At 50.9% G+C, this 12,905-nt stretch overlaps 1 protein-coding gene across 1 annotated transcript in view; it reads left to right on the plus strand.

The window, feature by feature from the left end:
* Nucleotides 1-12,905, plus strand: part of TAX1BP1 (Tax1 binding protein 1) — a 1,378,509-nt gene that overhangs the window by 890,490 nt on the left and 475,114 nt on the right. The window lies entirely within an intron of this gene.

A 12,905-nucleotide genomic window follows, 5' to 3' on the forward strand; every position in this document is an offset into this window, starting at 1 on the left:
AAGGCCCACTGGGCCTAGGCACTTACAGTAGGGAGAGTGGGGGGGCAGTCATTGTACAATGCATTTTCCAACCCTTTCCCTTTCTCGCCTGGCTGCCTTCCCAAACATGGATAGAACACCTTTTCAATTCTACCCCATGTGTAGTAAGAAATTACTATGGATCGACGACCACAGAGTGTGGAACCTGTGTTTAAACCGCGACCGGGACGAAAGGCATTGTTGAGCCTACAAGCTCTTTAAACCTAAGACCCTTAAAGATTGCAGAACTAAGCGCTGGGCCCGTCACGCAATGCAGGCTGAGGCCACCATTGAAGTGGAAGGAGCTTCCAGTGACGGCAGCGTCGCCGTGTTTTCGGACGGCGAGGGCGACGGGGGAAGAGCCCAGTTCCCAAGAGCATATCCCTGACCCTAAGAGATAGGCCAGCGGCTCTGTTACGGGAACGACACCCGGCGGCAAGAGCACTTCCACTGCACACACCACTAAACGCACATCCCGGGGCGATGAGTCAGCGCTGTCGACCAAATGCCCAGATACAGCGTCTAGGGAGAGATCTGTAGATTCCCTGTCCTCTAGGCACTCGAGGTCCTGATCGCCCCACGAACGGTCCCGGAAAACCGAAAGACGCCACCCATAAAACAACATCGACTGAACGCTGACCGTCGGCAGATGAGTCGAAGGTCCTTCCCAATACCGAGAGTCGACATCATTCGTCGAAAAGGGCTCTAAAGTAAAAAAACACTGGGTTGTCTCACTTGGTTGTCCCTGAAAGCCTGCTAAAGGCTACTCATACCAAAAAGTCTTCCTCCATGAGTTCTAATCATAAGGACAAGTCTACCCCTTCTAAGGCAGCATTACCTGTCCCACAAGAAGAGGGTTCTTTGGCTGAGACCTTACAGAATAAGGGCCTACCCACACCTACACCCTTAGTACAATCCCCTACCCCTCACTACCCTGGGGTCATCCCAAGTTCAGCCCAATAGACTGTGGAGGACACAGATAGGGTAATGTCAAGAATTACCTTTTTGCCAATTCTTTCACCTCCTAATACTCAGGCTTCCAGCTCTCAGTCTCAGGCTTCCAGCTCTCAGCCCCGGGCTTCATCCCAGCCACCAGCAAAAAGGTCTCATACAGTAGCTGAGCTTTGACATTAATACAGACCCTGAAGGGGATAATGAGGACTACCAACATTCGCATCATTACTATGATGATGATGATGAAGAGGCAGACGTGTATACCCTGGCCTCACCAATTCAACAAGATTCCCCATTGCCTGATTCTCCAGTGTATAATCCGCCCCTCCACAGCGACATATTAATCAAAGCAGCTGAGCACTTTGGTATTCAGACACATGAGACTCGGCAAGACAGGACTTTGTCAAAGATATTTTGGGAGACAAGAAGGCGGCCACCCAATTCATCCCAATTTTAAAATATGTCCAGAGAAGAATCCAACCTTCACTAGAGACACCTAACAAAACACAGGCGGTAAACACGCTGGTAGATAAACTTTACCACCCGGCGCTGTCTGACCCACTCTATATCAGAGGAGCTGCTTAAGCCAGAACCGCTCCTGGTCACAACTACCCGTAAAAGGGCAGGAACACCACTAGCTTCTTCGGAGGCTCCCCCGTCAAAGAGAGCAAGAAGCTCTATACCATGGGAAGGAAGGTAATGACTTCGGCAGCGTTTCAAGGTAGAATCGCCAACAATTCTACACTGTTGGCAAGTTATGATTGCCCTAAATGGGATGAAATTACCACCCTAATAGCTTCTACTCCCGAGCCTTTAAAGTCTCAATTTGCATTAGTAGCAGCTGAAGGCAAAGCTACTGCCAGCTGCAATCTCAAGAATGCCCTCAACGCTGCAGATAATGCAGGCTGAATAATTGCTGAAGGAACCATAATCAAGCGCCACGCCTGGCTTTGCCAGTCTGGCTTTAAGCTGGAGACCATGGTGGCATTACTTAACAGGGACTAATGTCTGGCAGAGGGACTCCCAGGACCCCCCTCGTTAATTTGACATTACTTAACATGCCAGTGGAACCAACAGTCTTGTTTGGCAAAGCGGTAGACGACACCCTGAAGTCCGCCAATGAGGAATACGACACCCACAAGTCCCTCTGGCAACTAACTAATAAACCTCCTGGCCAAAGAGGCAGGAACAATTTTCGCTGCTTTCATGGCCAAAATTCCCAAAGAGGATACGGATACAGACAAAGTCAAAATTCTTCCTGGAATAACAACCAAGGTCAGGCGACACAGGGTTACCAGAGAGACCAGCTCAGACCCCGCGGTCCGGGGAGATCCTCCACATCTAGAGGTGGAGGAACACCTCCCAAGCAATGACAGCCCGCTACAGGTCCCCTGCCATGCCTCCTCAGTAGGGGGGGCGGATTTCACACTTCACCGATGCATGGGAAGGAATAACCACGGACAAGTGGATGCTATCAACAGTAGCGGGAGGTTATTGTGTGGAGCTCCTCCAAAAACCATCGAACCATCCCTGCGCCAAAGGAAGACAACAAGAGAAGTACAGCTCGTCCTTCTCGAAGAAGTCAAAGCGTTGCGTCTCGAGGACGCCATAGAGTTTGTGCTGTCCAACGAGGTAAACAAGGTTATTTATTCAACCTACTTCCTTGTGCCAAATAAAGATCTAACTATGCGCCCAGTGTTAGACTTACGCCCTGCAAACACCTATGTAAAGCCACACAAATTCTGCATGACAGTGCTACAAGAAGTAATCCCCCTGCTAAAACATGGCAACACTGGATGTGAAAGATGCCTATTTTCATATTTCAATGTTCCCAGCGCATAGAAGACTCTTGTGTTTCAAAATAGCAAACTAGCACTACCAATTCAAGGTGCTACCCTTCGAGATCGCTTTGACTCAAAGGGTATTCACCAAGGTACTGGCGGTGGTGGCAGCGCACCTGCACAGGGAGGCAATCCCATTGTACCCCTACCTGGACGACTGGCTGATCACGAGTGAATGACCCCATCTTTGCAAACTAAACACGCAAAGAACCATAAACCTTCTCTTCCAATTGGGTTTCTCAATAAACGAGAAAGTCAAGTCTTCTACCAAACACAACATAACAGTTCCTAGGAGATGTCTTGGACACAAGAGCAGGCATGGCCTTCCAAACATGCTTCGACAAATCCCCCTGTATCTAGCCGTTTGCCAGATAAGAATACGCAAAGCAATGTGTTTACTAGGCATGATGGCATCGTGCATATACCTGGTCCCACACGCACATCTGTGCATGCGCCCCATGCAGGAGTGTTTGACAAAACAGTGGTCTCAGGCAAGCGGTCAGTGGGGTGATGTAGTGGTCGTTTCGCCAACACTAGTTCAAAACCTACGCTGGTGGACAAGTGAAAAACTGTTAAAGGGAAAACCTTTTCACGATCCAGAGGCGCAAGCAATCGTTACAACAGACAGCACCACTGCAATGTTCTATATCAACAAACAGGGGGGCACCCACTCTCCAAATCTGTCCAAGCTGGCACACAGAATATGGAGGTGGGCACTCAAACAGGGGATGTTCCTATCATCCCAACACGTTCCAGGGGAACTCAACACCCTAGCAGACTCTCTGAGCAGAGATCCCCTACCAGAAGAACACGAGTGGCAACTAGACCCAGGTGTAGTAGACCACATCTTCTTCCAATGGGGTTACCCCACGCTAGACCTGTATGGCCAACAGAATGCTCAGTGGCTTTCGACGAACAACCTAGTCAACGACCATACACCGCCTACATGGGCCTCTTCGGGCTTCGGCCCATTACAGTTGGAGAGAGGGGGGAGGGTATTCATACTGACCTCTTTAGAGAATGCATATTCTGTCATCCCCTTTCCCTTTTTCGCACCAATCTGCCCTTGGAAAAGATAATGGACAAAATCCCCTTTAAATTTTGCCCTACCTGCCACTGAATATTCCGGTTGAAGGACACGCACCGAGTGTGCAATTACTGTCTCCCGAGGGTTCACCCCGAAAAAGTTTGCAAATCCTGTACACTTTTTCGGCCGAAAGCTTTAAAGGATCGGCGCACCAAATGCGGGGCCGCTCACGGCATTTAGGCCAAGGCCACCATCGACGTGACGGAAGATTCCAGCGAGGGCAGTATCAGAGTCATGAGTGATGGCAAAGGTGAGCGAGGTTCGTCGGTACCCTATGTGCGGGCCCCCAACTCCAAGGAGCAGGCCAGCGGAACTGTGATGGAGAAGACACCCGGTGACAAGAGCACACACCATCACAAAGACACTAAAAACATACCCCACGGCTGACTTTCGACGGTACCGTCGAACGTCGAAGCCCACGCAAAGCCTAGGGTTCTTCCCTGTCCCCTAGTCCATTGCATACACTTTAGCCTCATGACAGGTGTTGGGGGGAGAAATGTCATCAATGTGTAATTTTCCCTCCATTTGTGGACCCACCAAACTTTTTGCTTTAGTTTGGCTATCCTATCCTGACTTTTGCCAGTGGAGCACAGCCTTCAGCTGTGCTCCCCTGGGCTTTTGCTCACTTGTTATGGGGAAACGGACACGTCCTTCAGACAGTCAGTAGTGGGAAACTGTTTCCCTTAGTCTTCGAATATGTTGCCATTTCTTGCTAACTTTTCAACAGTTCACAATGTACCTTCCAGTACTGTGCGCTGGGGTCTTTTTTGTTTTATGGCCCTAGGTGCACTCAAAGGATTTTTTGGTGATTGTACAAGTGTGCCTAGGACAAACGGGTGGCAAGCAGTTACTTTTTATAAGTGTGTTACTACTTTTTACAGGATCACATCGCGTTTACCGCGTTTGGTTCAAGACTGTGGCCAAGTCCGAAAATGGGCAGGCCACAGAGTCTTCTGTTCTGTCCTTTAGCCATTTTGTCGTTGCCTTCACCGAGGTCGATTTAACCCAGGTTTTCCTTATTTGGTCATGTAGCCTCCCGCTTAAAATCAATCTCTGTTGCGGGATTCTGCATGTCATGTGTGTGTGCCCAGGAAGTGGGTTGGGACTGTCTGGTCCCAATCCCCACTACTGGTGCCAGGATGTCTGTAGTGCCTGAATGACTGGGACCACCGTGGGCTGTGATTGTTCCACGACTGGGATGCCTGCATGAGAGCAGGTCTTCAATTGGAAGTCCTCGATTTTGGCGCAAAGCTTATCTTGGATAAGAGAAGGGGCCCTGCATCCATTCCAGGTCGATCCCCTGAGTCCTCCCTGAACTAAAGAAGGAGCCAAGTATCCTGCAACGAAGAAACAGACTAGTGAATCCACTGGAGACACTGTAGAAGGTTTGGCACCCTACGCCCTCCGTTGTCCGGTCGGACCCCTGTTTTCTTCATCGATCAAGAAAAGGGCGCTTCTCCCCTTTGGAGTGGTGGGAACTACTACTCTCAGCGACCCCTGCTTACCCACTGCAGGAGCCCTTTTGGAAATTTTCCTGGGCCATCCAGTGAACTGTCAAGCTTTATCTTGGGGTATCCGGCAGAACCACCGCCGTCTCCAGTTGAAACCCGAGACTTGGGACATTGCTTGCTTGTGATCTTGTGCCCTCTCCTGCTTTATTTCGTAGGCCTAGCTCATCTGGCTCCCGAATTAAGAGAGTGTGCAACGCCGCAGACATCTGTGATTCCCGCGTCACTACATGTTGGTGACGGTCGCACTAGGTGTCTTGCTGACCTGCTCTCCTGTGCCCTGAAGCCTGCTGCACCAGAATTTTCTTTGTATCTACTTCGGAAGCTGAGAAATGGCAACTGTCCCACCACAGACGATCGTTCTATCCCGCAGCTGCTGAGAGCCGGAGCGCCACAAAACTGCAGGACTCAACCTACTGGCGACCTTGACTAAACTGGCAAAGTTTGGTCCGGACTGTGCCAAGGGTCGGTGAGTACTTGTATCACTTACCGGTGGCCCCCTAGCACAACCAATCTCTTTTACGCACGAATATCCCTAAAAAGTTATTCACTTTTGGCTGGGTTAGCCTGCGCTCCCTAGCTATTCCCACCTTTTGGAAATTGCTCTGCCGGCAAGGGCAGACCCTACTTGAATAGTGGGAACCAAATCTTCATCACCTCAAGCCCCTTCCTGACTTGCTACAGCTCTCCCAAGAAGACCCGCTTTTTGTTCTACCTGCACGATCGCACAACTTTACTGTTGAGCACAAGACTACCCACATGTTAGTGCTGGACTCGAAAGTTAGGGAACGACTCTGAAGAATTGTCTAATGCTCCTAGTGTGCTAACTCACCCTTCTCCTTACAAGTTGTGGCTGTTTTTTACTCCTTTTTCACATTAGGAAACGTGTTGTGTGTGTGTGTGTATATATAGATATATATATATATTAATATATTATATGGCCTGCGGTAGCGGCCATGTAGTTATGGTTAAGTTGCTAAACCCATAGGAAGAGCACTTTTTGGGTGGCTTATAACTTTGCTCCTCTTGGACGAATCCTCACCAAACTTTGCAGTATATGGCCCACTCTGAATTATTTTGCAAAGTTTGGTGAGTTTTGGTCAAGGGGGGGCAAAGTTATAGGTGGGGGCCCCAAAATTTCTTTTTTTTCCCATAGACATAATGGGAAAAAATGTCTTTCGTGCCTATAGCCCAAACCGCCTGGCGGATTTTCACCAAATTTGTGGCAGGAGCGGCGGCTTGGTCCCGAAAGCGTGATTTAGTTAATTTGGTGTAAATCCATCCAGTAGTTTTTTTTTTTTTTTAAACTACCAAATCATAAGGCAAAAAAAATGTGTCATGTCTATGTCTGCTCCGGGGGGGGCGTGGCTTGGCAGCCATGGACTAGGCGGCTTTTCCTGTGAGCTCCTGGATCCGGACATCGATCCGTACAAGCGCACGCATGTGAACCGAAAATTCCGACGAGAAATTGTGATCGCACCGTTATGAATATATGTGGACTTTAAAGAACGTTGCTGTGTGCTGCCTGGACTGATACATTAAAAGTTACAGAACTTTGATGCTGCTGGTGAGCGCTGCGGAGCCGATCTCAAAATGGCGGCGAGACGCGGACAAAGGAACCCACGGGAGTGAAGACCGTGCCCGTCGCTCGGGCTGAAGTGGTCAGAGGAGCCGGCGCTTCCCAGGGAGGCGCGGTTGATAGCCAGGCACCGTGCAGCACACACCCAACAGGGCACTGGGAAGCCCGACAGAGTAAGCCTGCTCGCACCGGAGCACCCGCGAGAACGTGGCGGCGGGGGGCTGCCCCGGAGGAGTCTGAGACTGCAAGCAGTCTCCCCTGGAGGAGGAACAAGCACGACGTGCCGCGGCGAGACGCGGACAAAGGAACCCACGGGAGTGAAGACCGTGCCCGTCGCTCGGGCTGAAGTGGTCAGAGGAGCCGGCGCTTCCCAGGGAGGCGCGGTTGATAGCCAGGCACCGTGCAGCACACACCCAACAGGGCACTGGGAAGCCCGACAGAGTAAGCCTGCCCGCACCGGAGCACCCGCGAGAACGTGGCGGCGGGGGGCTGCCCCGGAGGAGTCGGAGACTGCAAAGCAGTCTCCCCTGGAGGAGAAACAAGCACGACGTGCCGCAGTGCCTGGGGGCCCGCAGTGAGGGCATGGAACGCCCGTGAACTGGGATATATTCGGCGGTACCGGGCGCAGCCGGTGGCCACCTCTGCAGCCGAAACGAAAAGCGGCTGTGAAAGACGAGGGATCATAGCGGGCGCACGCATAATGGAAATGTGGCAGTGATACACAGACGTGCCCCATAAGAAACAAAGAACTCCAGCCAAACGAACCTAAGGAAACAAGGATACCGACACTGCCAACCATTACGACCTGCCAGTAAAATGAGCTTTACTACGAGGTGCTAACCCCCCCGCAAGTCAGGGTGCACCACATAGCGCGCCCAGAACGTGGATCAGGGTGCAGCACGATAAAGAAAGGAATATTGAGTGGGGGCCGCAAGGAAGCAACCCCTCACAAAGGAGATGGCAGGCCTTGAGGCACTAGGAGGCTGCCAATGGAAGATGCGCTGAAAGGGCATGGAGAAGTGAGAAGGGCACCATCGGCGAAGTACGGGTGGAATGCTGGACTGCCTAAATGGGCGCTACAACACAGGTTGCCCCGCAAAACGCCACCATGCAAGCGAACTAACGCCTAGCCCGTCCCAGCCACGACACTACTGGGAAGGTGAGCCAGCGAGGATACATAAGTGGGGCCGTGGGAGCATGGTGCATGGTACTGCTGTGCTGGTAGACGCTGCCAAAGGGTACACTGAAGCGTGTTAAAACAGAGCCTAAGTGCAACCAGCATCACAGCGAAGCACTGCACAGGGTAGGGTGCGAGGAAGATTGCGCAAGACGTACCTAACTGTGCACATTGGGCGGATGGCCCTGAAGTTGGATGCCTGCGACGCGAGGTGAACTTATCCCTGCGGTCAATCCAATGAACCAATACGTGGGAGAGCACAACCCAGTCCAGGAATAGCCCGGCGAACGCAGGCCTGTACGGAAGCTCTCCTGGGCAGCTCTCTGGGACCTGGGTCTGCATTGATATAGTAGCGCGGAACCGATACGTCAGAAACCAAGCTACCGCAGGCAAGATGACGGGAAGAGGGACTGCAACCAAGAGTAAGGGTAGACAGTCCACAATGGAAGCATTTGCCAAGACGCAGTTGTCCCCAGGGACCGCAGCACCAAAGGGCGCGTCAGCACCAATGGAGAGCACTACAACGATCGAAAACCACCAAATTTTGGCGGCTATCACGGAACTAAAAGACTCATGGGGGTTGGCGATGGCGGACTTGCGCATTTCCCTGGAAGCCAAAATAGATGCAGTGGGCATCGATGTCGCCTTGCTGAGACAGGATGTCAGAGCGTTGGCCGAGAGGACGAGTAGCTTGGAAAGTGCGGTAAAAAACAACACGGACACTAGTAGCAGCAATGCGAAAGAGGTTCACGTGCTTAAGCAACAGGTAGCTAACCTGGAGAATCGGGCAGAGGAGGCAGAAGGAAAAGCGAGGAGAAACAACATTCGCTTGGTCGGCCTTCCAGAGGGAGAGGAAGGCCGAGACCCCACTTACTATGTCGAGAATTTACTCTTGCAGGAAATAGGGGCCGAAAATCTCTCGCAAGGTTTTGCTGTGGAGCGAGCGCACAGAGCCCTCATGAGGAGGCCACAACCGGGGGCTCCTCCCCGGCCAATAATAGCGAAAATACTGAACTATAAGGATCGCGAGAAGATTTTAGAATACTTCCGTAAAGGAGGAACCATTAAGAGGGCGTCTTGCACTGTCACGGCGTATCCAGATTACACAGTGTTGGTCCAAAGGCAGCGGTACAGCTACGTGGAGATCAAAAGAAGGCTACGTGCGATAGGGATCAAATATATGCTGCTGTATCCCGCAAAGCTAAAAGTGATACATAAGAGCAAGATGTTTTTTTTCCACACGCCCGAAGAAGCGACGACCTGGCTAGACCTTCAGGGCTGTCCGGAACAAGGAGCGGATCAAGCGCAAGAGTAATACGATAAGTGGCTGAGATACTACATGTAGCGGGCAGGGTGTGCAGTGGGTATCCATTTAAAAAGTGGGTGGTGGCTCTGGTTGAGGGACATCACTGGGTACGAGTGGCACTTGAAGTAGATCTCATGGACTGGAGCGGACACAAGGACTTGAATATAGCAAAACGTAAATATATGGGGTATTTGTACAGTTAAGTGTGTTGAGTTTATAGCAAATAGGAGCGGCAGGATGCGAGCACCCTATCCCCCCATAATAGTCTTAGCAGGCTAGCCAGTAGGGCGGCCTTACCCCGCGGAGCAGTGAGTACAGGCGGGAGCCAGGAAAGCGCTAGATGCGGGGGAGCCTGAGATCCAGGGATGGAGCTGGGCAACAGTTGGGGAGGGAGTTAGGGGGGTTGGGAGGAAAATTGGGGGGTGGGAGGCGTGGGGAGTTGGGTGTGGTTGGGTGGGATGAGGGGAAGGGAGGGGTGTTTGGGGTGTGTGCAGTTAAGGGAAGTTTGAACTGGGATACAAGCCTATGTAGACGGGAACAGGTACGAATAGTGGATTGCGTGGCTGGGGTGGGGGTTGAAAATGTAACAAGCCATGGGGGACCTTAAAATAATCACGTGGAATGTTAGGGGTCTCAACAGTTATCTGAAGAGAAACAAGGTTATGTTATACTTGCGAAGACAAAAGATAGACATCGCGCTATTACAAGAGACCCACTTGACAAAAGAGAGACTGGAAATGATCAAGAAGAAATGGAAAGGAGTGGTGGTGGGCTCAACATACTCAGCCTATGCTAGAGGGGTCCTTATCTGGGTGGCCCCGCATGTCCCCTTTCACGGGTTAAAGGAAACTGCTGAGGGAGACGGGAGGATGGTCATACTCAGGGGCCTGGTAGAGAACAGAGAAATAAGTATAATCAATACATACGCTCCCAATCAGAATACAGCGACGTACTTTAGAACCTTGAGTGCTAACCTTGGTATGTGCATGGGAAGTGCGGTAATCTGGGGTGGGGATTTCAACTGTGTACTAGACCCAAGGGTGGATAGATCGGACCAGAAGTTGGAAAAACCAGCCCCGGCAGCACGAGTGTTGCGAGCGTTACTCAATGATTTTGATTTGACTGATGTATGGAAAGTGATGCACCCCCGAGAAAGACAGTATTCTCACTATTCGGCCCCACAACAGCTGTCCACCAGACTGGACTATGTCTTTGCTACATCGGACATAATAATGGAAATGGGGTGGGCGGAATATAAAGCGAGAGTCCTGTCGGACCACTCGCCCTTGATTGTTAGCTGGCAATACTGCCCTCCAAGAGCAAGGATCCCGACGTGGCGTCTCCGAGCGGAGGCGCTTAAGGATCCTGTGTTTAAAGAAGAGGTAAGGGAGGAAATCATAAATTACTTTGAGGAGAATACGGGTAGTGTAGATTCGGCATGCACGTTGTGGGAGGCCTTTAAAGTAGTGTTGAGAGGCGTGGCCATAGCAAAGTCCAAAAGTCTGCAAGGCGGTATCCTGGCTGATCTGCAGGAGGCGGAGGGGGATTTGGAAAAAGCACAAAGAGAGGATGGCGATATTGGCTCAAATGCGGAGCGGATACTTCAACTTCAACAGAAGTGTGGAGAGCACTGGGACAGGTTGTGCAAATTGAATTATAAGAAATACATAGAGAGACAGCACGCGGGAGGTGATAAGACAGGACGGCTTCTGGCGTGGTTATATAAGAGCGAAACCCCCAGATCCACCATCAGAGCAATAACGAGAGATGATGGCAGTGTAGCGGACACCCAGGAGGGAGTTAATCAGGAATTTGCCACGTATTACAGAGAGCTGTATGGGGACGTTGAGGAGGATAATCTAGGGAGGATAAAAGAAACACTTGAAGATATAGGTCTGCCCAGGATAAGTGCTGAAGAGAGGGAAGAGCTGGATGCACCAATCACTTTAGAAGAGCTAGAAACAGTGGTGAGACAATTGCCTACTAGTAGGACCCCGGGGGCGGATGGGTTTCCGAGCGAGTTTTATAAAGCATACATGGCAGAGGTGCTCCCTCCGATGCTGAATATGTTGAATGAAGCGTTTGAGACGGGACAGCTGCCGGAGTCGCTAAGGGAAGCAATTATAATCCCGCTCCCAAAGCCGAATAAGCCTGGGGACAGTTGTGGCTCCTACAGACCACTGTCAATGCTGAATCAAGACAGCAAGATTTTAACAGCTGTTATGGCGAGCAGACTGCGAAGAGTCATAGACAAACTTATACACCCGGATCAGACGGGGTATGTTCCAAACAGGAACATAACTCACAATCACAGGCGACTCCACCGAGTCATCGAATGGGCGGGGGGAAAGGAGGGCGACTTGGCAGTAGTGTCCTTGGATGCGGTAAAGGCTTTTGATTCTGTTAAGTGGCCATGGCTGCTGTCTACTCTGGCGGAATATGGAATGGGGCCCGGATATGTAAGATGGGCAAAGATGTTATACAGTGCGCCGCTCGCTAGAGTTAAGACGGGAGCTGTCATTTCAGAGAGATGGCAGTTAGGCAGAGGTACTAGACAGGGATGCCCGTGGTCCCCTATGTTATACATATTGGCATTGGAGCCTTTGGCTATATACCTCAGACAGCAGTATGACATCATAGGCATCGAAGTGGGTGGGGAGCGACATTTGATCTCTTTATATGCAGACGATATGTTATTGTATCTGAAGTATCCGGAGGAGAATCTCCAGTATATTTTGGAGGTTATGGATCGGTATGCGGGGCTGTCTGGAATAGCTGTGAATCCACAGAGGTCTGTGATTTTCCCGCTGGGTAAATATAGGGGTCTCCCGGTGGAACAGCTACCGGTGTTGCAAGCCCCTTGGGCAGTTGATACCTTCCGGTACCTTGGGATAGACGTGTATCATACGGTTGAACAGGAACATAAGCACAACACAGAGGTAGCTGTGGGGAAAATAGAGAAAAGTATGAAATTCTGGGGGAAGCTGCCGCTAGCTATGATGGGACGTAGTGCAATGCTTAAGATGGTGGTTTTGCCCAGACTCCTGCATTATTTCGGGAACATTCCATACCTCATACCTGGGAAGTTTTTTGTCAAGCTTAATAGTATATGCAGGGACTTTTTGTGGCAGGGAACTAGATGCAGGATGGCATTGTGGAAACTGCAAAACTCTTACGAAAAAGGGGGGATACGGCTCCCCAATTATGAGGCCTACTATGTAGCAGGTCAACTGCAATACGTTGCTAAATGGCTCTCGGATGAAAATACCCCCGAATCCAGATTGTTCAGTGCAGACTGTGCCCCATTTTACTTAAAAGAGATGATCTGGCTATCCGAAACAGAAATGCAGGGGCGCCCCAAAATGATGCTGCTTGGGTGGAGGATTTGGCGCCGCGCGTGCAGGATGATGGAGATCCCGGCTCCGTGCTCCCCGC

Source organism: Ambystoma mexicanum, chromosome 2q (assembly GCF_040938575.1).
Source record: "Ambystoma mexicanum isolate Mex_15411 chromosome 2q, UKY_AmexF1_1, whole genome shotgun sequence".
In the NCBI taxonomy this organism is placed as follows: Eukaryota; Metazoa; Chordata; class Amphibia; order Caudata; family Ambystomatidae; genus Ambystoma; species Ambystoma mexicanum.